We start from the raw sequence: 11,556 nt of genomic DNA, 5'->3' as shown, positions 1-11,556 counted from the left end.
TATACTGAAGACCAGCAAAGACATCCAACCTTGTGGACTGAGAAACTACTGAATTTCTGGACTTTGTATTCCCACCCAGACCTTGTTGGATGAGCTGGACCACAGCCTGTAAGCTACTCTAACAAATCCCCCTTCTGGTCCCTGGTGGTTATACTTTTCAGCAGCACAGGCTACCCCATCCCCTTTCTCTCTGTACTCACCATGATGGCTGGGACCCTGTACACATATCCTGAAAGCTGGAGGGCCTTCAAGGTCTTCATCACTGACCAGGACAGTGGGGCTCAGGCCCACATGCTCTCCACATCACCCCACTTCCACTTTGGCTAAACCAACCGCATGCCTGAATTTCTCCAAAAATTTCCTGCTAGCAAGGTACTAACATTTGAAGGTGATGATGGGTTCTGTGTGTTTGAGAGCAATGCTATTGCCTGTTACGTAGGCAACGACGAGCTGTGGGGTAGAATACCAGAGGCAGCTGAGCTTTGCTGACAGTGACATCGTTCCTCAAGCCAGCACCTGAGTGTCCCCACCCCACCCCACCTGGTCCCTGGCTTGGCCCTCATGTACCATAAGAAACAGGCCACTGAAAATGCCAAGTGAGGTGAGGTGAATCCTGGGGTGCTGGACACTCACTGAAGGCAAGGAATTTTCTGGTGGGTGAGTGAGCAATGCTGTCTGACTTCACAGTTGTCTGCATCCTGCTGTGTCTCTAGAAACAAGTTTTAGAGCCTTCTTTCCCCGGGGCCTTCCTCAATTCCAAACCACGGTTGTTTGCCTGCATTAGCCAGCTCCAGTTCAAGGCAGTCTTGGGGGAAGTGAAGCTGTGTGAGAAGATGTTGCAGTTTGATGCAGAGAGCCAGCCTAAAAAGGGTACCGTACCAGGCAGTGGTGGTGCAAGCCTTTAATCCCAGCACTTGGGAGATAGATGCAGGCAGATTTCTGAGTTCAAGCCCAGCCTGGTCTACAGAGTGATTTCCAGGACAGCCAGAGCTATATCCAGTTCCAAGAGAAACTTGTCTTGGGGGGGAGAGGATACCCCAAGGATGGAAAGAGGCTTACAGGAAGAGAAACAGGAGCCCCAGGCTGAGTGGAAAGGGGTGGGGAGGGTGGTTTTCCACAGCACATGAGGAGAACATGGGCGAGTGTGAGCTGCTCAGCTCAAGGTCAAGGACCCCTCCACTCACCTGCCCAAGAGTATCTTAGTGTTGGATGGGTTTAAGTGTAAGATTCCAGTGATGACACCCTCTCTGTGGCACTGCTATATCGTTGGGAGCACATTGATAAGGATGGCTAGTCCCTGTGGTGTAAGCATGAACCTTTCTCAACCTGTTTGAAGAAGAGTTCAACCTCTCCTCCAGCCCACCACCCACCAGAGGGAGCAGAAAAGAAAGGTTATTAGAATACAGGAGACGTAGACCTGTTTGGACATAGTTCTTTGGGGCGATTCCAATCTTCGTTGTTCTCAGTCCAGGCCAGTCCACTAGCAAATACCAAACATGAATCAGCAGTTGCAGACCAGTCCACTCGGCAGGTACCACACACAAATCAGTAACTGCAGTTTGATCCAGAAGAAACTGCAAGGCTCACCAATCAACCTGAGTCTACTGAAGTGGTAAGAAGCCGCAGGAACTTCATGAGAAGTTCTTTGGCGAGTTTCTCTCTATGAAGTCACCAAAAGCGGCGCTCAGCAACACAATGTAAGGCAAACCAATACATGCATGTCATCAGTGAAGAATAGCGAGGTGGAGCAAACCAAACTAATGCTCAAGCTCCCACATTCTGTGCGGCCATATTTATACTCCTTCTAAACATCACACCTTTCACCTGTGTGCCCCAGTAGAACATCATTTGACAAAACTGCCTTTCCAAATAAACCAGAAGTTTTCTACTTCATTGTAGTATGCTAAGTACCATGTCCTTGAAGAGCTCACGCAGACCTTCATGAGTTATAACCTCATCACTAGAATGTTCCAGCCTTCTGGAAGGGGGGCCTTCTAGCACATGGGATGCCATCAATCAAGGCAAGATCTTCAAGTGAACATATAGAGATAGAGACAGAGATACTCGTTATACAAGAGCAGTTACTCTAGATTACCCTGACTAATACACAGTAGTGGAGCGCCTGCCTAGAATCCACCAGGAAGGATCTAAGGACATAGTTCAGAGGCAGAACACTTTCCAAGTGTGAATAAAAGCCTGGGTTGTCATTACAAGAAAAAAGGAGGAGCTGGGGGGTGGTGGAGTCAGGGAAGGGAGAAAGAGCAGGGGACAGAGAGATATCCCCGACAAGGCTTCATAAGAGAGAGCCAGCAGCAGGGAAATACAACATTCTGTACTCGTGTCCCGCTTGGATGAAACTAAGTAGGAGCTGAGCATCCTATGTGACTGACTTAGGAAGAATGGCCAGCGTTCTCCATTAACCCTACGATGGAAACTGATGGTGGGGTGGGATGATAAGGAAGCTGGTACTAGTCTAGCACTAGCTATTTGGGGCTAAGGCTGCAGAGGCTCCCTGCAGGTGTATCGTAGAGCTCTATTGTCCTGCAGGACATGGTGACTGTCCCTTTGTATGCAGTCTCTGAATGGGAGATGTTGGTAGTAAATACATTTATCTCTACACAGCGCAGTGCCCAGACAGGCCAGGTGGACAAAGCAGTGGGCTCTATTTCTTGCATTCACAAGGTGGTGGTGTGGTTCAGTTGGTAGTGCTGGATTCACCCTCCACAACCACATGAAAAACCTGGGCACGCCCACGGTGGCCAATGTGTAATCCCAACACTTCAGAGTTGAAAACAGAAGCATCAGAAGTTCAAAGTCATCTTTGGCTACCCAGCCTGTCCTACATGAGACCTTGTCTCAATATATATAGAAATCTGTACCTGGTCATGTGGATATTGTATGTGTTAGCTCCACAGCCCCTTTGCTTGGAGCTTGCACGTCCAGGCAGGACACACTCAACGGGGTATATTTGTGGAACTATCCAGTTGTGGCTTGCATGATCTCCTTAGGGTTCTGTACTTCCTCCTATCCCTGTCCCTCCCTTTTCTGCTCCTCTTGTCTCTCCATGACAACTCTGTACCTTCACCAGAACAGGACCTGCCTGTAGCAAGTCCTTGGGAGCCCCACCCACTACCCAAGCCCTAATTATTACCCCTCTTGTGGCCAAGAGCCAGAGCAAGACTTTCTGTGTGGCTAGAACATTCCTAAGCAGTCACCTCAGAAACCATGTAACTTCCCCATTCCAAGAGACTCTGAATGTGTACAAACTGGGGAAGAGGGCATCAAGAATTCCTCATGCCCCATGGGGGATGCTGAAAATAAATAGGTCCTGCGTGCAACAGAGCTGGGATGGGGAAGGCTCTAGGGAGTCTATGGGGGTGGCTCTAGCTGAGACTCCTAGCAGTGGGGAATATGGAGCCTGAAGTAGCCAGGCAGGACTCCCAGTGGAGGGATAAGAACATCAACCCACCTATAAAACCTTCAACCCCAAATGTGTCCTGCCTAGAAGATATGCAGAGCAGAGACTGAGGGAATAGCCAACCAATGACTTGACCAACCAATGACTGGCCCAACTTGAGACCCATCCTGCTAGGCGTGGGGGTGCATGCCTTTAATCCCAGCACTTGGGAGGGAAAGGCAGGTGAGTTTCTGAGTTCGAGGCCAGCCTGGTCTACAGAGTGAGTTCCAGGACAGCCAGGGCTACACAGAGAAACCCTGTCTCCAGAGAGAGAGAGAGAGAGAGAGAGAGAGAGAGAGAGAGAGACCCACCAGTCTTAATACTATTAATGATACTCTGCTATGCTTGTAGACAGGAATCTAGCATAACTGTCCTCTGATAGACTCTACCCAGTAGCTGACTGAAACAAATGCAGAGATCCACAGCCAAACATTAGACAGAGTTCAGGAAGTCTTGTGGAAGAGTTAGGGGAAGAATTGGGGATCCTAGAGGGAATAGAAGCTCCATAGGAAGATCAACAATTAACTTGGATGTTGGGGGCTCCCAGAGACTGAACCATCAAATAAAGAACAAACATGGCTGGACCTAGGCCTCTGCTGCCCTGCCTGTCCCCCCACCCCTGCCCCCGGCCAATATGTAACAGATATGTAGCTTGGTCTTCTTCATGGAGTGGGGAGGGGAGGCTGTCCCTGACTCTGTTGCCTGCTTGTGGATCCTGTTCCCCTAACTGGGCTGTCTTGTCTGGACAGTGGGAGAGGATGCACCTAATCCTATAGTGACTTGATGTACCAGGGTGGGCTGGTACCCAGGGGTGGCCTCTCCCTTCTCAAAGGAGAAGGGGAGAGGAAAGTTGGGGGTAAAGACTGTATAAGGGGGGAAACTAGGAGAAGAGCAGTAGTGATTGGGATGTAAAGTGAATAAGTACATAATTTAATGAAAAAACTGACAAACTGTGAAGCTGTTATTATTCAATAAATTCTGATATTGTGGGAAGAAAAAAAAAGGAAGGGGGTTAAGGGCCCTTTGGTTGTGTGTGTGTGTGTGTGTGTGTGTGTGTGTGTGTGTGTGGTCTGTCTGTGCATGAACATTCACACATATGCAGATGTATATGGGTGTGCTTGCCTGTGCCTGTATGTGTGGAGGATGGAAATCAAACCCTGGTACCACCTCCTCTTGCTCTCCACTTTGTATTTTGAGTCTGGGTCTCTCGGTGGGCTACCTCCATATTTGGCATTTAGATGGCTTCAGGAATCCAAACTCCAGTCTTCATGCGTAGGCAGCAAGGGCTTTACCCACTGACCCAGTTCCCTAACTCCTCCTTCAATCTCAGTACAAGACAAAGGGAAACCAGAAAACAACCCCAGCTCCAGGTTTCTGAAGGTAACCTGCTCTACACCAAAGGGCTATCCTTCTACTTTGCCTCTGGCCCGGAGATGACGGCTTCCAATCTTAGTTCTTATGAAAGAACTGAGCTTCAGGGCGAGGGTAGGACTTCCCATGGCACTGGAAGGCAGAGGCAGGAAGCCCCACCCCCAGGCAAACCAACGGTGGGGAAAGGCGTAGTCCATGCACAAGCATTGCAAGAGATTGTTAGGGTCCAAGCGTGGAGCCTGGTAACCCTAACAATATGCTAAAGAGACTCAGAATAGGTCCAGCCACCTGCTCTCAGCAAGCTAATTAAAGACATTATCCTTGGAAACAGAGAACGGAGACTTACTTAGTGTGGACCCACTGGGGAGCAGAATAAAGAGATCCAGCAACACCCACCAACTCCATGAGGTTTAGGTTTACATGGAGGGCAAGGGTTACTCACAGCTAAGTGTGGTCAGGGTGTGGTCCAGCCCAGTGTTGATCTGTCAATGCCTCAGCTCCAGTCTCTTCTGCAAGATACTCTGACTGACTGTCAGATAGATCCATGTGAGATCTTCTTAGGAGACAAGGTCACCCTCTGCCTGGCACCTGGGGCTTCTGCCTTTCCCTTCTCCCATTCGAGACTCCTGGGTGTGTATCTTAGTCAGGGTTTCTATTCCTGCACAAATATCATGACCAAGAAGCAAGTTGTGGAGGAAAGGGTTTATTCAGCTTACACTTCCACATTGCTGTTCATCACCAAAGGAAGTCAGGACTGGAACTCAAGCAGGTCAGGAGGCAGGAGCTGATGCAGAGGCCATGGAGGGATGTTTCTTACTGGCTTGCTTCCCTTGGCTTGCTCAGCTTGCTGTCTTGTAGAACCCAAGACTACCAGCCCAGAGATGGCACCATCCACCATAGGCCCTTCCCCCTTGATCACTAATTGAGAAAATGCTTTACAGCTGGATCTCATGGAGGCATCTCCTCACCTTCAGGTGAGGAGCTCCTTTCTCTGTGGTAACTCCAGCCTGTGTCAAGTTGACACACAGACCCAGCGAGTACAATGGGGTGAGAATTCCTTGAAGACCATTGTTTCTATAATGTAGTAGCTGAAGGGGGGGGGGCAGTATCTTTCTAGAATATCTTGGCTCCAGCCATGCCAGGACACGGGGCAGCTGGGTCTCGGCCACACAAGGGTGCACTGTGGAAGGGGTAAGGAAATGTGTGGAAATGACAATGTCATTCTATATCAAGCTTGAACCCTAAGTGCAAACAATGACTGGTGTCCTTATAAGAGGAGGGGACCTAGAGAACCACAAGGAGAGGGCTAAAGACACTTCAGTTGAGTGTGCCAAGGAACCCGGAGTCACTAAGTTCTAGAATGACAGGAAGGGTCATTTCCAAAGCCTTTGGAAGGAATGAGGCCCTGCTCACACCTGGAGTTTTAACTTCTGGTCTCCAATGAGACAGGACACAAAGACAGTATATTGTGGGGACATGAACAGAAACAATCCCTCATCCAGGTCCCTGCTTGCAGCCTCTCTCCAGCTAAGAAGTAAAAATTCCAGCACAATTATCCGCATCTCCTTAAGGCCTTTTTCCCTTCCCAGCTGTAACCTGAAATTTTCTAGGAATCTCCCCCAGAAACTCCACTACAGTAAAAGGTGTGTGCTAAAGCCCTGTGCAACCCCAGGGCTTCCCAGCTTCACCTTATCAGAGCATGGCTCCATGCAAGTTACCTGCACAGTCACCCTATGGAATCACTTATCAAAAACTAGCCGGGTTGGGGTATGGCTACCGCCATCATGAAGCCCCAAATCCCGGCTTCAACACCACAAACTGTGTGTGGTGAATGGCTGTAAACCCAGTGCTTGGGAGGTGAAGGCAGGAGGATTAGAAGTTCAAGGTCATCTTTGGCTACACAGAGGGAGGGCTACATTAGACCTTGTCTTGGGGGGGAGGAGAGGGAAGGAACAGGGAGTAAGGGAAAGAGGGACGGAAGGAGGGAGGAAGAGAGAGAGAGAATGGGAATTTTTAGCAACCCTTTGAGATGTAATTTGAGAATTACTGAAATGATAAATATGGCTAATACTAAGACATGTAACTGTGACCCTCCCATTAAGAAGCTGTGTTAGCCAGGCGTGGTGGCGCAAGCGTTTAATCCTAGCACTTGGGAGGCAGAGGCAGGCAGATTTCTGAGTTCGAGGCCAGCCTGGTCTACATAGTGAGTTCCAGGACAGCCAGAGCTACACAGCTACACAGAGAAACCCTGTCTCAAAAAAACAAAAGAAGAAGAAGAAGAAGAAGAAGAAGAAGAAGAAGAAGAAGAAGAAGAAGAAGAAGAAGGTGGAGGAGGAGGAGGAGGAGGAAGAAGAAGAAGCAGAAGCAGAAGCAGCAGCAGCTGTGTCAGTCAGGCAGTGGTGGTGCATGTCTTTAATCCCAGCACGTGGGAGGCAGAGGCAGATACATCTCTGAGTTTGAGGCCAGCCTGGTCTACAGAGCAAGTTCCAGAACAGCCAGGGCTACACAGAGACATTGTCTTGAAAAGCAAGCAAGCGAGCGAGCAAGCTGTATCAGTTGCTTGTCCATTGTTCTGTGGTAATCACCATGACCAAGGCAACATAGAGAAGAATTTATTGGGACCCACGGTTCCATTGTGATAATGAAGTGTGGCTTCAGGCTGCTGCAGCATCAGCAAGTTGAGAGTTCCTGTCCTTAACGGTAGCATGGATCAGAAAGAGCAAACCGGAAGCAGGCAAAACTTCTTAATCTCAGGGCCTTCCCCAGTCATGGGCTTCCTTCAGGAAGGCTGCATCATCTAAGTCTCCCCAAACTGTGCATCAACTGGAGACCTATGCCTCAGACTATGGGGGCATTTCTCTATCACTACAGATGACTACACCCGGGTGTCCGATTCTTTTCCTGACTGTGTCTGTCTCTTAACCTTCATGCTTATATTCTATGTACAAAATGTCTTTTAATAGAATCCTGGCTAGGATCACACCAGCAATCCCAGCACTTAGGAGGCAGAGGCAGAAAGAGCTCTGTTTGAGGACAGCCTGGTGTATGTAGTGAGCTGCACAAGACAGCCAGGGTTACATCGGAGACATCCTGCCTCTAACATGCACATACACTTAGACACAGACACAGATATATAGACACACAATCAGTCAAACAAACAAACAAGCAATAAACCATCTTTTAATAAATGTCAGCTCTTGCTGGGCAATGGTGCAGCATGCCTTTAATTATAGCACTCAAGAGACAGAGGCAGGTAGAGCTTTGTACATTTGAGGCCAGCCTGGTCTACAGAGCAAGTTCCAGGACAGCCAGGGCTACAAGGAGGAACCCTGTCTTAAAAAGCTATTAAATTGCCGGGCATGGTGGCACACGCCTTTAATCCCAGCACTTGGGAGGCAGAGGCAGGTGGATCTCTGAGTCTACAGAGTGAGTTCCAGGACAGCCAAGGCTACACAGAGAAACCCTGTCTCGAGAAAAAAAAAAAAAAGCTATTAAATTAACTAGCTAACTAACTAGCTAGCTAGCTAAAACAATCAACTAACTAATTAATTAGTTAATTAAGTGTCAGCTTTTCTTTGGGAGAATCACTCTGTGTTCTCTGGGGTGCCCTGGTTTCCATAAGTGCCTCTTTTTCTGTTTTATTCCTTTCATTTCTATCCAAAAAAGGCTTGTTTACTATTATTTGATGTGTATGAATATCTGCACACATATATGTGCGTCCTGTGTGTGGCGCTGGTACCTGTAGAGACCAGCAGTGGGTATCAGATTCCTTGAAACTAGAGTCACAGACTGTGAGCCACCATGTAGGGGTTGGGAAACAAATTTAAGTCCTTTGCAAGAGCAGCAAGTACTCGTGACTGCTGTGCCGTCTCTCTAGACCTCTTCCTTTTTTAAACCTAAACCTCTCACTATGCTCCATACTGGCTCAGCCTAAAATTCTTTTCTGTATCAAAACAATGTTTTGTTTTGTTTTTTTATGAGTTAAGTTCCCCTAAAACATTAATGGAACTCCTCATGCTTCAGATGACAGGGTAGACCCTATGTCTTGGTCTCTGTCACCCTAGTGACCATGCTACTTAGGGGAAATGTCTTAGTCAGGGTTTCTATTCCTGTACAAATACCATGACCAAGAAGCAAGTTGGGGAGGAAAGGGTTTATTCAGCTTACACTTCCACATTGCTGTTCATCACCAAAGGAAGTCAGGACTGGAACTCAAGCAGGGCAGGAAGCAGGAGCTGATGCAGAGGCCATGGAGGGATGTTTCTTACTGGCTTGCTTCCCCTGGCTTGCTCAGCTTGCTTTCTTATAGAACCCAAGACTACCAGGCCAGGGAGGGCCCTCCCCCCTTGATCACTAATTGAGAAAACGCCCCACAGCTGGATATCATGGAGGCATTTCCTCACCTGAAGCTCCTTTCTCTGTGATAATTCCAGCCTGTGTCAAGTTGACACACAAAACCAGCCAGTTCTTGAACATTTCCATTTTAAGTCCCAACTTCCCCTTTAACGTCCTTTGTTAGAGTGGTGACAGGAACAAGTCTATACTCTGTATGTGTATGTAGAGTGTGTGTGTGTGTGTGTGTGTGTGTGTGCATGCACAGAGTCCAGAGGATGATGTCATACATTTTTCTCAGTCTCTTTCCACTGCATTGTTTGAGTTTGGTTGTCTCACTGAACCTGGAACTCTCTGATTAAGCTATACTCTCTGACTAACAAGTTACAGGGATTGTCTTGTCTCTGCCACCTCAGAACTGCAGTTATTGGCATACACTATCTTTGACATGGGTATTGGAGATCCGAGTTTAGGTTCTTTTTTTCTTTTTTTAAAGCGACTTGGGTATGTGTAAGTGCTATTTCTTTTTTATTTATTTATTATTTATTTATTTTTTTAAAGATTTATTTATTTATTATTATATGTAAGTACACTGTAGCTGTCTTCAGACACACCAGAAGAGGGAGTCAGATCTTGTTACGGATGGTTGTGAGCCACCATGTGGTTGCTGGGATTTGAACTCTGGACCTTCGGAAGAGCAGTCGGGTCTTGCGCGCGCTCAACTGGCCAGGAAGAACGACGCTGCTACAGGATCCTTCTGCACACATTTATTCAGTCCTGTTTCTTCTTTCTCCATATATCTCCCTTGTTTATATCTCCCTTGTTTATATATCTCCCTTGTTTTTATATCTCCCCCGAACCCTGGGCCTCTCACTCTTTTATACTCTCTCTCAGTTCCCATCCACGCACAGCAGGCCACGCCACCTCACCAGGCACGCAGCTTCAGCTAATCAGGGCAGCAGGGGCAAATCTCCATCAAATTGGATTCACCTGTATCCTGGTACACCTGCGCAGCACTCAAGATGTTTGTGTCTTATATGAGGAAGTCAGGTGCAAGTCATATGACTTAGCTGCAGTCCCTGGCGCCTTTGGGACTGCCGCCACACCCGCTCCCCACAGTCGGGTGCTCTTACCCACTGAGCCATCTCACCAGCCCCCTATTTCTTTTTTATTTTTATTTTATTTTATTTTTCTCCTTCCCTTCTCCCTCTTGCTCCTGCTCCGCTCGCTCTGGGCCCGCTTACTCCTGCCCAAAGGTTTTTTATTTGTTTCTCATTACCACCATGTGGTTGCTGGGATTTGAATTCATGACCTCCAGAAGAGCAGTCGGTGTTCTTAACCGTTGAGCCATCTCACCAGCCCCCCGAGTTTAGGTTCTTAGGTTTCCATGGTGAGTACTTTCTTAACCCAGAAACCTCAGTCTCTTGGCATCTCTATTAAGTCCCTCCGCATCCACCTCAGCAGCTGGAGGGATCTCTCTCAGGGACATCAGGCAATATCTGGAAACCTTGGAGATGGGTTCCCGAGTATCTAGGAAGCAGAGACTGAGTATATGGGCCACTATCCTATGATGGACAAGGAGGTCACCTCACCATAAAGGACAATTCTTGTCCAAAGTGTTTGTAAGAGTGACGGAGGTTGGGAAACCAGGTTCCAGGTCTTTCTTTTATTGTTGCTTTTGTTTTTTGAAACAGAGTCTTGTGCAACCCAAGGTGGCCTCAAACTCAGTTTGTGGCCCAGGGCGATCTTGAATTTCCAATCCTTCTGCCTCTGCCTCTCAAGTGCTGGGCTCTCAGGTATATCTCACTGCTGGGTTATGCAGTGCTGGGCTTCAAACCCAGAGCCTCATGAGGGCTAGGAAAGCACTCTACAAACTGACCTACACTCCCATCCCTCCCTCCTTCAGTCCTAGACCTTTCTGTAGGCCAATCCTGCCTTCCACGCCCCCAGTGTGATGCCATCTCTGTAGAGAGACTTCCCCACATTCATTTTAAACCAATTTACTATTTGTTCACTCTAATTCTAATTATGAGCATGTGCGTCAGGGTATGTGCGAGCAGGTATCTGAGGAACCCGGTAAAGATTGTCAGAAGCCCAGAAGCTGGAGATACAGGCAGCTGTAAGGCACTGGATCTGAGTGCTGGGAACTGAATGAAGTAAGGCCCTCTATAAGAGTGGCCCACACTCTTCACCTTCCAGCATCCTTTATAAGATGATCTTTCATTCTCACGGTACCTGATTTCCCTTCCCCAGGTCCCTGCTGTCGTCTGAAATCATCTTGTTTATTTATCTTCATTTGTTAACATCTGTTTCTTTCCCCATCCTCGCTGAGATATCCCAGAGGACTTTTTTGCAGCCAGAGAAGATGGAAAGTTTTACTGTCTCGCCATCTCTCT

General features: G+C 47.9%; 1 pseudogene; it reads left to right on the top strand.

The window, feature by feature from the left end:
* Positions 1–201: 201 nt before the first annotated feature.
* Positions 202–1,998, top strand: Gm43615 (annotated as a pseudogene).
* The last annotated feature ends 9,558 nt before the right edge of the window (positions 1,999–11,556 follow it).

The sequence above is a fragment of the Mus musculus genome, chromosome 5 (genome assembly GCF_000001635.26).
Source record: "Mus musculus strain C57BL/6J chromosome 5, GRCm38.p6 C57BL/6J".
Lineage (NCBI taxonomy): Eukaryota > Metazoa > Chordata > Mammalia > Rodentia > Muridae > Mus > Mus musculus.
This window is presented reverse-complemented; position numbering and strand designations above follow the sequence as displayed.